Genomic DNA, 15802 nt, shown 5'->3' on the forward strand with positions numbered 1-15802 from the left:
CATAAATATTGGGACATCGACACAATTCTAACATTTTTGGCTCTATACACCACCACAATGGATTTGAAAGGAAACAAACAAGATGTGTTTTAACTGCAGACTGTCAGCTTTAATTTGAGGGTATTTACATCCAAATCAGGTGAACGGTGTAGGAATTACAACAGTTTGCATATGTGCCTCCCACTTGTTAAGGGACCAAAAGTAATGGGACAATTGGCTTCTCAGCTGTTCCATGGCCAGGTGTGTGTTATTCTCTCATTATCCCAATTACAATGAGCAGATAAAAGGTCCAGAGTTCATTTCAAGTGTGTTATTTGCATTTGGAATCTGTTGCTGTCAACTCTCAAGATGAGATCCAAAGAGCTGTCACTATCAGTGAAGCAAGCCATCATTAGGCTGAAAAAACAAAACAAACCCATCAGAGAGATAGCAAAAACATTAGGCGTGGCCAAAACAACTGTTTTGAACATTCTTAAAAAGAAGGAACGCACCGGAGAGCTCAGCAACACCAAAAGACCCGGAAGACCACGGAAAACAACTGTGGTGGATGACCGAAGAATTCTTTCCCTGGTGAAGAAAACACCCTTTACAACAGCTGGCCAGATCAAGAACACTCTCCAGGAGGTAGGTGTATGTGTGTCAAAGTCAACAATCAAGAGACTTCACCAGAGTGAATACAGAGGGTTCACCACAAGATGTAAACCATTGGTGAGCCTCAAAAACAGGAAGGCCAGATTAGAGTTTGCCAAACGACATCTAAAAAAGCCTTCACAGTTCTGGAACAACATCCTATGGACAGATGAGACCAAGATCAACTTGTACCAGAGTGATGGGAAGAGAAGAGTATGGAGAAGGAAAGGAACTGCTCATGATCCTAAGAATACCACCTCATCAGTGAAGCATGGTGGTGGTAGTGTCATGCGTGGGCATGTATGGCTGCCAATGGAACTGGTTCTCTTGTATTTATTGATGATGTGACTGCTGACAAAAGCAGCAGGATGAATTCTGAAGTGTTTCGGGCAATATTATCTGCTCATATTCAGCCAAATGCTTCAGAACTCATTGGACGCCGCTTCACAGTGCAGATGGACAATGACCCAAAGCATACTGCAAAAGCAACCAAAGTGTTTTTTAAGGGAAAGAAGTGGAATGTTATGCAATGGCCAAGTCAATCACCTGACCTGAATCCGATTGAGCATGCATTTCACTTGCTGAAGACAAAACTGAAGGGAAAATGCCCCAAGAACAAGCAGGAACTGAGGACAGTTGCAGTAGTGGCCTGGCAGAGCATCGCCAGGGATGAAACCCAGCATCTGGTGATGTCTATGCATTCCAGACTTCAGGCTGTAATTGACTGCAAAGGATTTGCAACCAAGTATTAAAAGTGAAAGTTTGATTTATGATTATTATTCTGTCCCATTACTTTTGGTCCCTTAAGAAGTGGGAGGCACATATTACTGTTGTAATTCCTACACCGTTCACCTGATTTGGATGTAAATACCCTCAAATTAAAGCTGACAGTCTGCAGTTAAAGCACATCTTGTTCGTTTCCTTTCAAATCCATTGTGGTGGTGTATAGAGCCAAAAATGTTAGAATTGTGTCAATGTCCCAATATTTATGGACCTGACTGTATATCTTTGCTTTCTGAGTCCCTAGACAAAAACAAGCATTTAACCCATGTGGTGTGGGCACAGCCCCACTGCATGGGAAAATAATAATTTTGCCCGTAATTCTTAAAGTTTCTTTCTTTTTCCTCCCTCAAGAAATGCATCGTTGTAGGAGAGATGCAGTATTAATATAATCCCAATGTTTTCTCATACTCACACAACAATCAAGATGTCTCCATGAAGGATGTGTGGAATACAGATGCACAATGTTCATCCCTTTAATCACTTGTCTCCTAAGACTGCTCTGCCTTTGTGCAGCCTCCTCCACCTCTCCCTTGTGATAGTGTAGCACTGAAATAAGACATGCGGCAAAGATAACGAGACACAAGGCCAGTGATTAACAGCTATGGAAACTTAGCCAAACTTAGCAAAAGTGTGTCCTCATCTGTAAATCCAAAGCTGACTCTTATTTAATGACTGTAATTTCAAAGGTCGCTGCATTATAGAAACTCATCCAACACTGCTCCTTCACAACCGAGGATGGGACCTTAAAGCGTAATTGCACCTTTTTTGCAAAAAAAAAGAAAATGTGAACGAATGCCAAATATCCTGGCCACCCCTCCAAGGCTCCACATAGTAGTTGTGACGCCTCATGCTGCTGATCTAGTGTTCCATACATGATACACTGCAGTACACAGTATCCATCATAATGTTTGCAATGGCAAGTGCTCATTGGTAAGCTCAACCACATGACTGTGCTGACCAGTGAGAAGAGTTTCTGAGAAACCTTATTAGAAGATAAAGCCTTAGCTGCACTTCACAATGGTCAGCATGGTCATGTTGCTGCATTGGCCAATTAGCGCTTGATATCAAGAGCCCCTTATTATATCACAACCTGATTTTTGTAACCCCCTCCTCATCAGCTTATCCCACCGCAGGCTATACCCGCTTCAGTCTATCCTGAATGCTGCGGCCAGACTCATCCACCTTACTAACCGCTCCGTATTTGCCACCCCCCTCTGCCAATCCCTCCACTGGCTTCTGATTGCCCAACGAATACAATTCAAAATGCTAACATTGACGTACAAAGCTGTTCATAATACTGCTCCAAACTACATCACTGATCTGGTATCCAAATACCACCCAAAATGTACTCTCCGCTCCTCACAAGACCTCCTACTCTCTAGTTCCTTGGTCTCCTCCTCCCATGCCCGTCTCCAGGACTTCTCCAATCCTCTGGAACTCCCTACCACAATCCATCAGACTATCACCTACTCTCCTCACCTTTAGGCGCACCCTGAAAACCCATCTCTTCAGGGAAGCCTACCCCGCCCTCAGCTAATTGCCGATCTCCTCCACTCTTCCTACCACTCCATCCCCCACAGCTATTTCCTCCTGTACCACTATCCCCTCCCTCCTAGATTGTAAGCTCCAAGGAGCAGGGCCCTCGAACCCCTCGTGTATTGAATCGTATTGTTACTGTACTGTCTTCCATTATAATGTACAGCGCTGAGCAAACTGTTGGCGCTATATAAATCCTGAATAATAATAATAAATAGCATAATGATGGATACTCCAGAGATGTATATTGCAGTGTATGGTGCACAGACTGCTACATCGGCAGCATGAAACGTCAAGGCCACTATGTGCAGCGGGGTCCAGAAGGGTGGCCAGGATATTTGAAGTTAGTGCATAGTTACATAACTGGTAAGGATGAATAAAGACACCAGTCCAACCTGTGTAGCTGTGGGCATGTATTATGTCTCTACCACTTCTCATATCCCTCTATATTGTGTTCACTAAGATGCCCAATCAAAAATATTTTGGAAATTATCAACACTTCTGGCTGACACCACCAATTGCGGAAGGGAGTTGCTCATTCTTACCACTCTACCTATAAAAGAACGCCCTACGCAGTCTAAGGTTAATCCGTTTCTCATTCAGCTTCATTAGGTTGCCACATGTCTTCTGAAGCTTCCTGAGACAGAACAGTTTTCTCCCTTGGCTAGAATCACCATTTAGACATTTACACAGTGCAATCATGTCTCTTCTCAAATGTCTCTTCCCCAAAGGAAATAAGATTAATGTGTGTAGCTCTTCCTCATAACTGAGGTCCTTCAGCCCCCCTACTAGCTTTGTTGCCCTTCTCTGGACTCCATTCAGTTCCAGCACATCCCTCCTGAGGACAGAAGACCTGAACCAAACAGCATACTCAAAATGTGACTAAACTAGAGTTTGGTAAAGAAGTAGAATTGTGGTTTTATCTTGAATATATACGCTTTCTAATGTATGCTAATAGTCTGCTGGCCCTGCTTGCTGCAGCTTGGCATTGCATGCCATTGCTGAGTCTGTCATCTACTAGGAACCCCCAGATCATTACCCGTCCTTGATTTCCCCAGAGGCTCTCCCCCTAGCATGTAACTTACAATTGTATTTATAGCCCCCAAGTGCATTACATTTTCTTACACAGAACCTCATTTGCCATGTAGTTGCCGCCCACCCTCTATTTTATTGAGGTTTTCTTGTAAAGTCACAATAGCCTGTTGTGAAGTTATTATCCTGCTTAGCTTTGTATCAACAGCGAAAACGGAGATTGGACTATTTATTACAACCTCTATGGCATTTATGAACACGTTAAACAGAAATGGTCCTAGGACAGAGGCTTGGGGTACCCCACTTACAACTCCAGACCATTCAGAAGATACGCTATTCATCACCACCCTTTAGACGTGCTCCTATAACCAGTTTTATAATTGGGTACATACACTACTGTCATTGCCACTAGACCTCAATGTGTAAATTAATTGTTTATGGCGTACTGTATCAAATGTGTTGGCAAAATCCAGATATAGCATGTCCACAGGCCTATCCAGATTACAACTCACTTCCTCATAAAATGTGAACAGGTTGGTCTGACAATAGTAATCCTTCATAAATCCATACTGGTTACTACTAATGGTACGGTTTTTATCAGCACATTCTTGGATATTTTCCATTATCATCCCTTCCAATAGTTTACATACTATTGATGTCAGGCTAACTGCCCTGTAGTTTCAAGGTATATATCTTTGGCCTTTGTTAAGGAGCTGGGACCATTCCAGTCAGTAAGCTGTCCCTAAAGAGATTCTTCAACCTGACAAAAAAAATTAAAAGTCAGCAGTTACAAATACTGTAGAGCTGCAGAGCCTGTTCAATGATGTCACTCATAGGCTTACTATGGAGCATCCATTGCTAGATGTCCCTCCTTTACACTGAAGCTGGTGTTGGCACCTGATCAAGTGGCCGGACCAGAGAAGCTTAAAAATAGTTAAGTATAGACATCTTTTTCAATGTAGAAAGAATAGTCTTAGAATGAGGGTGGAAGTAGGCTTAGGCTTAGAATTTTACTGGAATTCCACGTTAGTGGACAGATATGGTGACAGATGGAAGTGATGGGCAGAAATGGAAATTGACAGGGAAGACGGGCAAAGTTAGTAATGGACAGAGGTGAAGGGTACATGATATAATGAACAGATTTATGAGACAGACAAGACAGGTTCCCTATCAGGTTCATCTTACTTTTCATTGACAGCGCACATAAGTGGGCAGATGCAAAAGCCACAACTGGACTGAATAATGGCTCTTGATCCACCCATTGCTGTGTGCTGTCAATCAATAGGAAAGTGGACATGAAGAGGAACAAGTCTCTCAGTTCTTCATCAGGCACCAACCATCTCTAGTGCAAAACTATTCAGCCAGACACCTTTCAGTGTGATGGATGCAGATGACTAGATGACTGAGCGGGAGGGATGAATGTCAGTGTGGACACTCTAATGTCAGTGCAGGCACCTACAGATTTATGTTCCTGTCTGTGACAGGTACGTGAATCAGGCACAAGTGCCAACACTTTTGCTGCAATGTCCTAAAGAAATTCAAAAGGGTGTCTGTAGCTCCCCAGTCTTTTTCAGGATCTCAGAGCCTCAGTGTAAATCCTAAGACCACCCATTGCCACAGCAAGCAAGCAATGAAAGAGGCAAGCTAGTAGTAAAAAAATTATAGTTATAGTTACAATAATGACCATATCATTATTTTATATTATGACATAATGCTTAGCGCTTCCCAAACCCTAATACAAATGAAAAAACTGGATTTAAAAAAGCTTTTTAGTAGGGTTATAGACTACAGCTGTCTGTTTTGTAGCTAAGGGGACACTGAGATTTTTACAGTCTGAGAAAGACTGTGTTAGGCATACAGGGTTAATTTCAGTGCTGGCCAGGATGACCAGAAGCTCTGGGGTTACTGAAAGAAACCTAACAGATTACTCCATCCACACTAAACAGGATGGATGGAAGTATCTCCCTTGCTGGCTACTGTAATCTGGAAGCCAGCAATTGCAATTGTCAGCCTTCCCAAGCAGTGTATGCAATTCATTGGATGCAGTCACTGCTCAGCGGACAATTTTCCACTACTTCGACAAGAGTCAACTGAATAATCGACTTTTGATAAGCCAAATCGTCCCAATGAGAACCTTCAGCTCAAATATCAGACGATACCATAGGAACTGGCTGAAATTTGTAAAAAAAAATTAAAGACAGCTAACCAAATGCTTCGTACTGTACAGCCTGCAAAAGGAATCTGTGATTTACGACAATTATAAAGTACATTCTTTATAGGGAATGTCACAGGAGGTACAGGGTCAATACCAACAGCAACCTCTGCAATCCTCAATTACACTGTGCTGGATTGGCCTTTTCTTTACACGCACGCAGATTTTTTTAAAGTTTTACTTGCCTCAGTAACACCCATAATGGGGCCCCCTTTCACTTCCAGCCCTGTAGCATGGGCTGCTATGGCTACTGATACGCCACTGCTTTCAGGGATTTGCTTGTAACGGCCTTTGGCAGAGTGCATATATAGGTATGGAAAAAATAATACAAAGTAACAATGTGATACACAAAGTTAATACAGGAACAGTACAGGGTCAGCCCTGATTGAAGCACACAATGGCAACAGTGAAATAAATCCGAGAAGAGAAAACAAAGTAAAATGAGGATGCCTGGTACCTGGAGGGGAAATGGAACTAAACCAGGCAACAAGCAGCTAAAACTGGAGGCCAAACAGGAGGGAGGAAAAATAGAGAAAAAAGACCGGCGTACTCACAAACTATAAAACGTAGAAGCACCTTGCAGAGGGGATCGGAGAGATGATAAAGCCTCCGGCAGCAAGGTTCGGCTGATGAACACAGGAGCCAAGAAACAACAGAGATGCTTGCTGGAAGCCCTTGGAAACAAGGCAGACAGCCGCCACCAGCAATCCGCAGGACATTACACCCCTTCCTGATATCACCGAGCTATCAGAACTATATTCACGGCAATATCGTCATGATACTGTATGTCTGATACAGCTCCGGGGAGAACTGTTCAAAGAGAATCAGCATGAGATGGTCAAAAATATTGACCGCATATAATGACAGCAATGTTCCTTTTCATGTATTCATTTCAAATACAACAATCTACAATACTTCCTGCTGCTAATAGTAAGGCTGCTACATCCTCAGCTGGATATAAATATACAATTTGATGAGATGTGCAGGTACTATACACCCACTACTGTGCAACCGTGTTTCCTTAAAATGATTGTAAAGCTTTTTTTTTCTTAATTAAAATAACAAACTTACCTGCTCTATGCAATGGTTTTGCACAGAGCGTCCCCGAACTTCCTCTTCTAGGGTCCCCCACCAGCGCTCTTGGCTCCTGCTCCTTTCTGAGTGTCCCAGAGCAAACCGCTTGCTATGGGGGCAGACATGTGGGCCCACTCCCGAACATGGCTATGTGTGTCCATTGGAAACACACAGTGTGGCTTGGCTCCACCTCCTCCACACAAGATTTGACTGACAGCGGAGGGAGCCAACAGCTCCCACTGCTGTCTCACAGCCTGTGAGAGGAGAGAGACAGCGAGAGAAGAGGGGGAGAGAGAGAAGAGGGGGAGAGAGAGAGGAGAGAGAGAAGAGAGGAGAGAGAGGAGAGAGAGAAGAGAGGAGAGAGAGGAGGGAGAGAAGAGAGAGGAGAGAGAAGAGAGAGAGGAGAGAGAAGAGGGGGGGGAGAAGAGAGGGAGAGAGAGAAGAGAGGGGGAGAGAGAAGAGGGCAAGAGAGAGAGAAGAGGGAGAGAGAGAGAGAAGAGGGAGAGAGGAGAGAGAGAGAGAGAAGAGGGCAAGAGAGAGAGGAGGGAGAGAAGAGGAGGGAGAGAAGAGAGAGGAGGGAGAGAAGAGAGAGGAGGGAGAGAAGAGAGAGGAGGGAGAGAAGAGAGAGGAGGGAGAGAGGAGAGAGAGGAGGGAGAGAGGGAGAGAGAGAGGAGATAGGGAGAGGGAGAGAGAGAGAGAAAAAGAGAGAGAGACTCAGATCAGGTGAGTGTTGGGGGGGGGGGGGGGGCGCTGAACATGAAAAGTTATTTCTACCTTTATGCAGAGAATGCATTAGTCATCATGCACACTGTATGTTTTTACAACGGCTGTTTTTGGCTTTTGACATTTTTTCTACAGCCAGTAAACCCCCCTGCATGTTATCCTATGTGTCCATAGACTATAATCAATTTTTTGGCAGGGATGTTTTTTGGCAGGAAAAAAACCCAGGACAAGTGGGTTTCTAGAGGAGTTTTTTAGCTGTAAAAATGCTTGAACACTGAAAACGTGGCAAAACGCGGTAAACCACCACAAAACCTGCGTTTTTGGACTTTTTTTGACCCAAAAAAAAAAACATTTTTTATATAAAAAAAAAAAGCAAACGTGGAAAAATGCAGGAAAACACCGCTAATCATGGCAAAACGCTGCTAAACACGAATGCAAAAACGCTGAAAAAAAAAAGCTGAAATACTCATGTGTTTAACGTGAGTTTACACAGCTAACGTCACCAGCGTTCTCAAAATGCCCCGCATGCATGGAGCCTGAAGGTTAAAAGAAAAAAAAAAACCTTCTTCCGTTACAACCAACTTAAAGCTGCACTCCAAGCAAACAACTAAAAATGCAAAAGAAATGCACATACTGGGGCATGTTACCAGCCAATTTTTATTTCTATCTATTCCTGAGATCTACATGACATAATCCCGTCTGATCCTATTTTTCTTTGCTCTAGTTTAGTAGCACTGTTAAATATTCTCCCCACCCCAGTGGACAGTGAAAACAGAAGCAGCACATTGATGAGCTCATTTCTCTGCTACTATCCTCCAATCAGCATGCCCCTTATAAGCAAATGATCACTGAAGAGTAACGGATTACCTCCATATTCTGCTGCACCCTTTCCCAGTCTGAGCTCTGCTGTACAGAGGAATGCAAGTGACAGATATCAAATTCAGGCACTTACACAAAGCAGGGGGGGTGCGTCTGACTGCGGTGTACAGTATTAGTTCACCTTTTAATTTTTCCTCTAAAAAGGTGAAATAACACTTTAAATGCTGAAGAGAAAAAAGTCAGGTCACCTACCTGGCGGAGCTGTGTAAATCTCAGGACAGAATTACACATCCTTTAGCACAGTGGTTCTCAACCTTCCTAATGCCGCGACCCTTTAATACAGTTCCTCATGTTGTGGTGACCCCCCCAACCATAAAATTATTTTCGTTGCTACTTCATAACTGAATCTTGCTACTATTATGAATCGTAATGTAAATATCTGATATGCAGGATGTATTTTCATGATTTTACATTTACCCAGTAATTATAATTCATGAAGTGTCGTTTTACCTCCAATACTGCTGCCTTCAACACAGTAGCTGCTTTTAACAGAGTAGCTGCTTTCAACACAGCAGCTGCTTTCTACACAGCAGCTGCTCTTTACACGTGTGAATGGTCCACACAGGGACGGACTGACAACTCACGGGGCCCCCTAAGTACATTATGGCGCCAACCAAATGCTCAGTCCGCCCCTGGGTCCCCATAAGTACATTATGGCGCCAACCCTGTCATATACACCTGTATTTGTATGGGCTGTTTGTGATGGGGTTGGCGCGATGATGTCATCACGCCGGGTACTCATATGTGGGTGTATCTGCATGTGGGTGGACCTGCCTGGAGACGGATAGAGGAGCAGTGTCTCGATTCCTAAGACCATCGGAAATGTGTTTTCCAATGGTCTTAGGCGACCCCTGAGAAAGGGTCGTGCCTCCCCCCAAAGGGGTCGCAACCCCCAGGTTGAGAACCGCTGCTTTAGCAGGTCCCATATGTAATTCAATTATGTATTCTGCTGTTTGCCTGGAGTTCAGCTTTAATGCAGATGGAGGTCAAACAAGTTTGTCAGCAGAGGAAGCAGAATGCGGAGATCACATGGTAGAAGGACGTTATAATTTGAAGAGGAATTCTTGTATCGGCACAATTACAGCTCTCTCACTGGAAAACTATGCAATCTTATCATTTAGAAAAGGACAAGCTGCACAAGCACTGTTTGCAATAAAAGACTAGATGGGCTGAAGAAATGTATAATCATTCACAACATTAAATCGAGCCGTTATTGGACAGATCCGTGCCCACCACAGACATCTCATATACATCCTGAACACCGGCTGTAATTATAGGTCTGCTGTGCTAGTTAACAAGACATGCAATTACACCAACTATTACAATTCTCTGTCTGAAGCTATTTGTGAGCCAGAGTCAGCAACAATCAGTGTCTGAAATGACTGAATAACAGCAATTGTCTAGATTACAAACACGAAAACCTATTAAAGCCAACAGAAGCACATTCTGGCCTCGCATAGCTATTGGTGACCTCAATATCACACAAGCTTCATGTAAGTCCTCATGCACACGGGACATTTTGATAACGCTGGGAAGGTTAGCTATGTAAAGTCACGTTAAAAACATGAGGTTTCTCAGCTTTTTTTTGCATTTTTGTATTAGTGTTTAGCTGTGTTTTCCCACGTTTGCATTTTTTTGACCAAAAAAAAATTGTTTTTTGGTAAAAAAAAGTCCAAAAACACCGGTTTGTGGCATTTTACCGCGTTCTTTAGCATTAGAGCGTTTTTACAACTAAAAGAACTCCTCTAGAAACCCACTAGTCCTGGGTTTTTTTCCAGCCAAAAAATGCAGATTACAGTCTAATGCAGGCCATACATGGTTCGAATTCCAAACGATTTTTCGTCTGAAAATCAGAAATGTTATTCGCTCGGTAATCCGAAGGTGCCATCATTGATTCTGAAAATCAGCTGACCAAGTCATAAAGTTCACCCCATATAACATGCAAAACTTCTGTTCCTTCCAGGTCACGGCTCATGCGCATATTCTTTTCGGAAAATCGATCGTACGATTTGACCATTATTGAGTCGAAAATCGATCATTTTTCACAAATTTTCCAACATGCCCGATCACCGAAAAGGGGAGGAACCAAGAAAATTGGCCCGTGCCATTGACCCACTAACAGAGCGAAAATCGGCCGATTATTCTTAGGTCTGATTTTCGGACGAAAAATTGGTCAATTTTCGACCCATGTACATGGACACATAGAATAACATGTAGGTGGGTTTACTGCCTGTAGAAAAAAAAACATCAAAAGCCAAAAAAACAGCATCTGGAAAAACATCAAGTGTGCATGAGGACTAACTCTCAGAACTCCTGCTATTAATATCAAAACCAGAATTCCCAGATCCCATCCTACTCCCATCCTCATTAAAAAAACAAATAATATGACCCACAACCGAAGATGAAAAGGGAACCATGTGTCAAAAAGTTTTTTGGGTTTTTTTTTTTTTTGGACAGGAAGGTTTAAATCCTTAGTCAGTTCATTGTATGCTTTGTGTGTCCTGTCGGTGAGATTCCCCTTCATTTCCTGTTCTAGAGGCACAAAAGGAAAAATCGGAAAAAACTTATTTTACACAGCTGTCATTGGAACAATGGTCTCCAATAGAAGATTTCTCCCAACCTCGTGTTCTGGTGACAACTCAAAAAAATCTCGTAGGTAATGGTCACCAGGACAAATATAGAGGATAAATCTACCAGAGAAGGGCAACCAAACTGATAAGAGGCATGGAGGAGCTCAGCTATGAAGAAATATTAGAGGAACTGAATTTATTCTCTCTTGAGAAAAGGAGATTAAGGGGGGATATGATCAACATGTATAATACATAAGGGGGGATATGATCAACATGTATAATACATGAGGGGGGGATATGATCAACATGTATAATACATAAGGGGGGGATATGATCAACATGTATAATACATAAGGGGGGGGGATATGATCAACATGTATAATACATAAGGGGGGATATGATCAACATGTATAATACATAAGGGGGGATATGATCAACATGTATAATACATAAGGGGGGATATGATCAACATGTATAATACATAAGGGGGGATATGATCTCCATGTATAATACATAAGGGGGGATATGATCTCCATGTATAATACATAAGGGGGGATATGATCTCCATGTATAATACATAAGGGGAGATATGATCTCCATGTATAATACATAAGGGGGGATATGATCTCCATGTATAATACATAAGGGGGATATGATCTCCATGTATAATACATAAGGGGGGGATATGATCAACATGTATAATACATAAGGGGGGATATGATCTCCATGTATAATACATAAGGGGGGATATGATCTCCATGTATAATACATAAGGGGAGATATGATCTCCATGTATAATACATAAGGGGGGATATGATCAACATGTATAAATACATCAGTGGTTCATATAGTGAACTCGGTGTAGAGTTATTCACCCTGAGGTCATCACAGAGGACAAGGGGGCACTCTTTACATCTGGAGGAAAAGAAATGTAATCTCCAAACATGTATGTAACCTAGGAGGAGGTACAGAGAGCAATACAGACTTGACAGGTTCTAACCATTCCATCCACGTTTTGGCTATACTAAAGCTGGCCATACACTGATGGAAATTCATCTGGTTCAGCAGGAACTGGCCAAATATTCGGTAGAATGTGGCTGTCCTTGCTCTAGAAGAAGGCAACTGTGTAATTGATTTCTGCTGAATGGATATGTTGAAATATTTTTCTCAATTAGCGACTGCAGACAATTAAAACAGAAAAAGTATGGCGCTTTTTATTGCTTTATATGTTTTATGTAGTGATACCTGCGATACTGTGCTGGCTGCTTTTCTGTTGCTACTTTTATGTGACTGCAGACAATTGTTCAGGCTATAGGATATATCACATCTTGGTGTAGCAGAAATATGTTTCTACGTGCATTTCCACAAACATGAGAAAAACATACTTAACTGTGCAACACACTCGCAGTACCACTATTTCTTAATGGCATCCCAAACGAGGGTAGCAGGAGCTCAAAACCGCGTGCCACAAAATGCGTTTTGCTCAGTGCCAAAACTTGCTACACAAGCTTCTTTGGTGCATTTCTGGAGCAGAGGGAAACCCATTCAAATGAATGGTGCCACTCCAAAAACTGTGCTACAAAAAATGCGGAATGGGAGTGTCGCTCAGAGGTGAATGGGGCCGAAAGGCATCTCCAGCCCCAAATGGGAACTGGCAATACAACATAGGGTGGGGAATGTTAATGGATCCAAGGACTGGCTACATAGAAGAAAATAGGTGTTTGCCATTATAAATACCTAAAAAGGGTGTTTTTCTTTTAATGTACATGGACCTTATTTCATAATTCCTGGCTATGACATATAATGTACATGGCTTACTACCTTACTTATATTTAACCTGCAGGTTAAGCCAAAAGGACAAAAAACGCAAAATAGCATACCCTATTCTTATTAAAAAAAGTTTTAAAAAATGCATTCTTTCAACACAATCACATGACTAATGCCTCGGCACTGGATATATCGGATTAACTGGGGAATCATGGGTGAATGATAGTCACAGTCTTGCTTCAGTAATTAGGACCAGCAGTGACAATGTGAGCAACACCTTACCTGTGATCACAATGACAATAGGATGGACAAAAGTTAAATTAGCCAAATACTACACACACGATACACACTGAATCACATGAGTTTTTCTGGTTATCATTCAAACTGAGTATTAAAGGACAGATATGATCAATGTACAGAATACATATGTATCGGACCCAGCTACGGTGGTGAACCTCACAGCCAAATCCATTAGGTAAGACGATGAATATATGAGATGAGCAGCAAGTTCCACTTGTCACATGTCATCAGTCTGGTTGCTTTCCATGTGTCACAGCAGTTTTTGGAGGTAAATAAATCCCAGTGTCCCCAGGATTACACTTACATGCCTGCTTCCAGTTGGACTTGTATCTGTAGCTCTCTATCTCCAGCCCGTGTCACAGATCCTATAATTAGCGGGAGCCTGCCAGCACTTCTGCTGTGTGACAGATGTGACATATCCAGCCAGTTTCCACTCTCTGTTTATGGCTATGGAAATCTGATTGCTGATTCTGTTCTTTCACAAGGCCTTAAAGTGATATCAGAGTCAAAACTTTTCTGTTTTGCGATTTGTAATGCAGATGGCAATATTTAGTCTTTGCTGTTCTCAGATGTTCAAAAGTTCTTCTTTCCTACTGAATCATATTGTCTTAATCAATAAAAAACTGTTTAAAATTTTCTTTATAATTATACCCCCTGCAGGTTATTTCCTAATGTACTATTATGCACCGCATACTAGCACTTCATGACAGACCATCCTGTCATAATAAAAGGAAAAATGATGATGCGCTACTCAATATATAGTTAAACAATAGCCAACATGCTAACCGTCAATTCTAAATCAAAAAGTGAAATTAAAAAACCCAATCAATAAACACTCGGATGAGCACCTATCACCATGACATTAAGGTGAATAAACATGTTTATATCCAAAAAAAATCAGAAAGCATGAAGAAATAAAAACATAAAAGGATAAAGAAAACAATATATCTTGAATAAACACCCGGCTGAACAACTTCCCACAATGTAATAATATGAACTGACGATTCACATATTAAATAACATACAGTGAGAAATCACTATAAATCTGAATAATATAAAATACAAAAGAAATAATGAGCAAACGTAAATAAACACCCAACAGAGCACCTCTCCTAAATTGGAAAGGCTAACTGGTGAATAATATAAATGATAATCAATGTGAATCAGAATATCAAACACTTGGCTGAGAATCTGGCTTGACAAAGGCATGAAAATAAAAGTGCAAACAAATCACTGTGTGAAAAATAAGTCCTAATAAAGTCTATTGTGCAAAAGACACTCTTCAATAAATCAGCCGGTGACCACCAGTGCTCCTCCACCTGCTAGCATGCACACTCACCTCCAAAGACGACCTATAAGCTATAAAGGCCTCAAGCATTTGTGATCAATACATTTCAAAGCAGCTATCCTGGATGTCTTCTCATCTGCAATCCCCTAAAGGACTCCAAAGGATGGAGGCAATCACTCAAAGGACTCCGATGGTCCATTCACAAGGTGATAAATCACAAAAGGCTTCCCATAGTGTAGTATATTTAAATTAAATGAATTAAAATCAGAAAAAATACTACTCAAATAAAAAAAAACAGGTCCACAGACTCACACAGATATGAATAGTAAACAGTATATGAATAGGTGTACCAAGATGAAGGCTGCTGTCCAACTGGAAATGACGTCACCACGCTTCCGCCCGACACGTTGCGTCACAAATCATATGACTTCCTCAGGGATAGCAGAGCAGGAGGTTTCCTTTCCATACATCCTGTCATGATGTGCCCCACAGCACTGCGCTGTCACCAATCCTATGGGACCCCGGTGCTTCCATTCTCGTCCGGTCTTCCTTACGTGTTTCACCTCTTCGGCCACTTGAATGGCTGATGTGACTCCTGTGCATGTGCAAGGGAATCTCAACACCGTGACACAGATTGGATGCTGTTAATGTACACTGAGCTGTACATGCACGGTTCTTTTCACATTACAGCTGACAGGTGGGGGAAGCATTTATGGTAGAAGAGACCAATGGGGTCACCTGTAATCAATTTTATAAAAAGTAAATTTTAAGCCCCAGTTTCCGATGTTAAAGAGCTACACCAGTTTTGTTGAGAAAAAAAAAAAAACATTCCCCTCTGGGTGATCTATGTACATTGCAAGGTTTTTATTAAACTGTTGCAGATTCCTACCTTTTGTTATTCAGAAGAAAGAGCTGTTTGTCTGTTTTCATGTGAATGGGAGTGATTTTTTTTCCATTAGTGATCAGCTGCTGCACTCGCAGGAAAGTGGCAGGGTCTGGTTCCCTTTA

At 41.9% G+C, this 15802-nt stretch overlaps 1 protein-coding gene across 4 annotated transcripts in view; it reads right to left on the reverse strand.

Moving 5' to 3' along the window:
- MPP7 (MAGUK p55 scaffold protein 7) overlaps positions 1-15802 on the reverse strand; it is a 525083-nt gene that overhangs the window by 398732 nt on the left and 110549 nt on the right. Inside the window, exon 1 of one of the 4 annotated variants that reach the window (XM_089693826.1) lies at positions 6748-6879. The exons of the other annotated variants lie outside the window; for them this stretch is intronic. The gene's annotated coding sequence lies outside the window, so the exon portion shown is untranslated. Of the gene's footprint in view, positions 1-6747; positions 6880-15802 lie in introns of those variants that run through there. 4 annotated transcript variants of the gene reach the window in all.

Source organism: Staurois parvus, unplaced genomic scaffold (genome assembly GCF_062004578.1).
Source record: "Staurois parvus isolate SC_StPar_1 unplaced genomic scaffold, SC_StPar_1.0 ptg000636l, whole genome shotgun sequence".
In the NCBI taxonomy this organism is placed as follows: Eukaryota; Metazoa; Chordata; class Amphibia; order Anura; family Ranidae; genus Staurois; species Staurois parvus.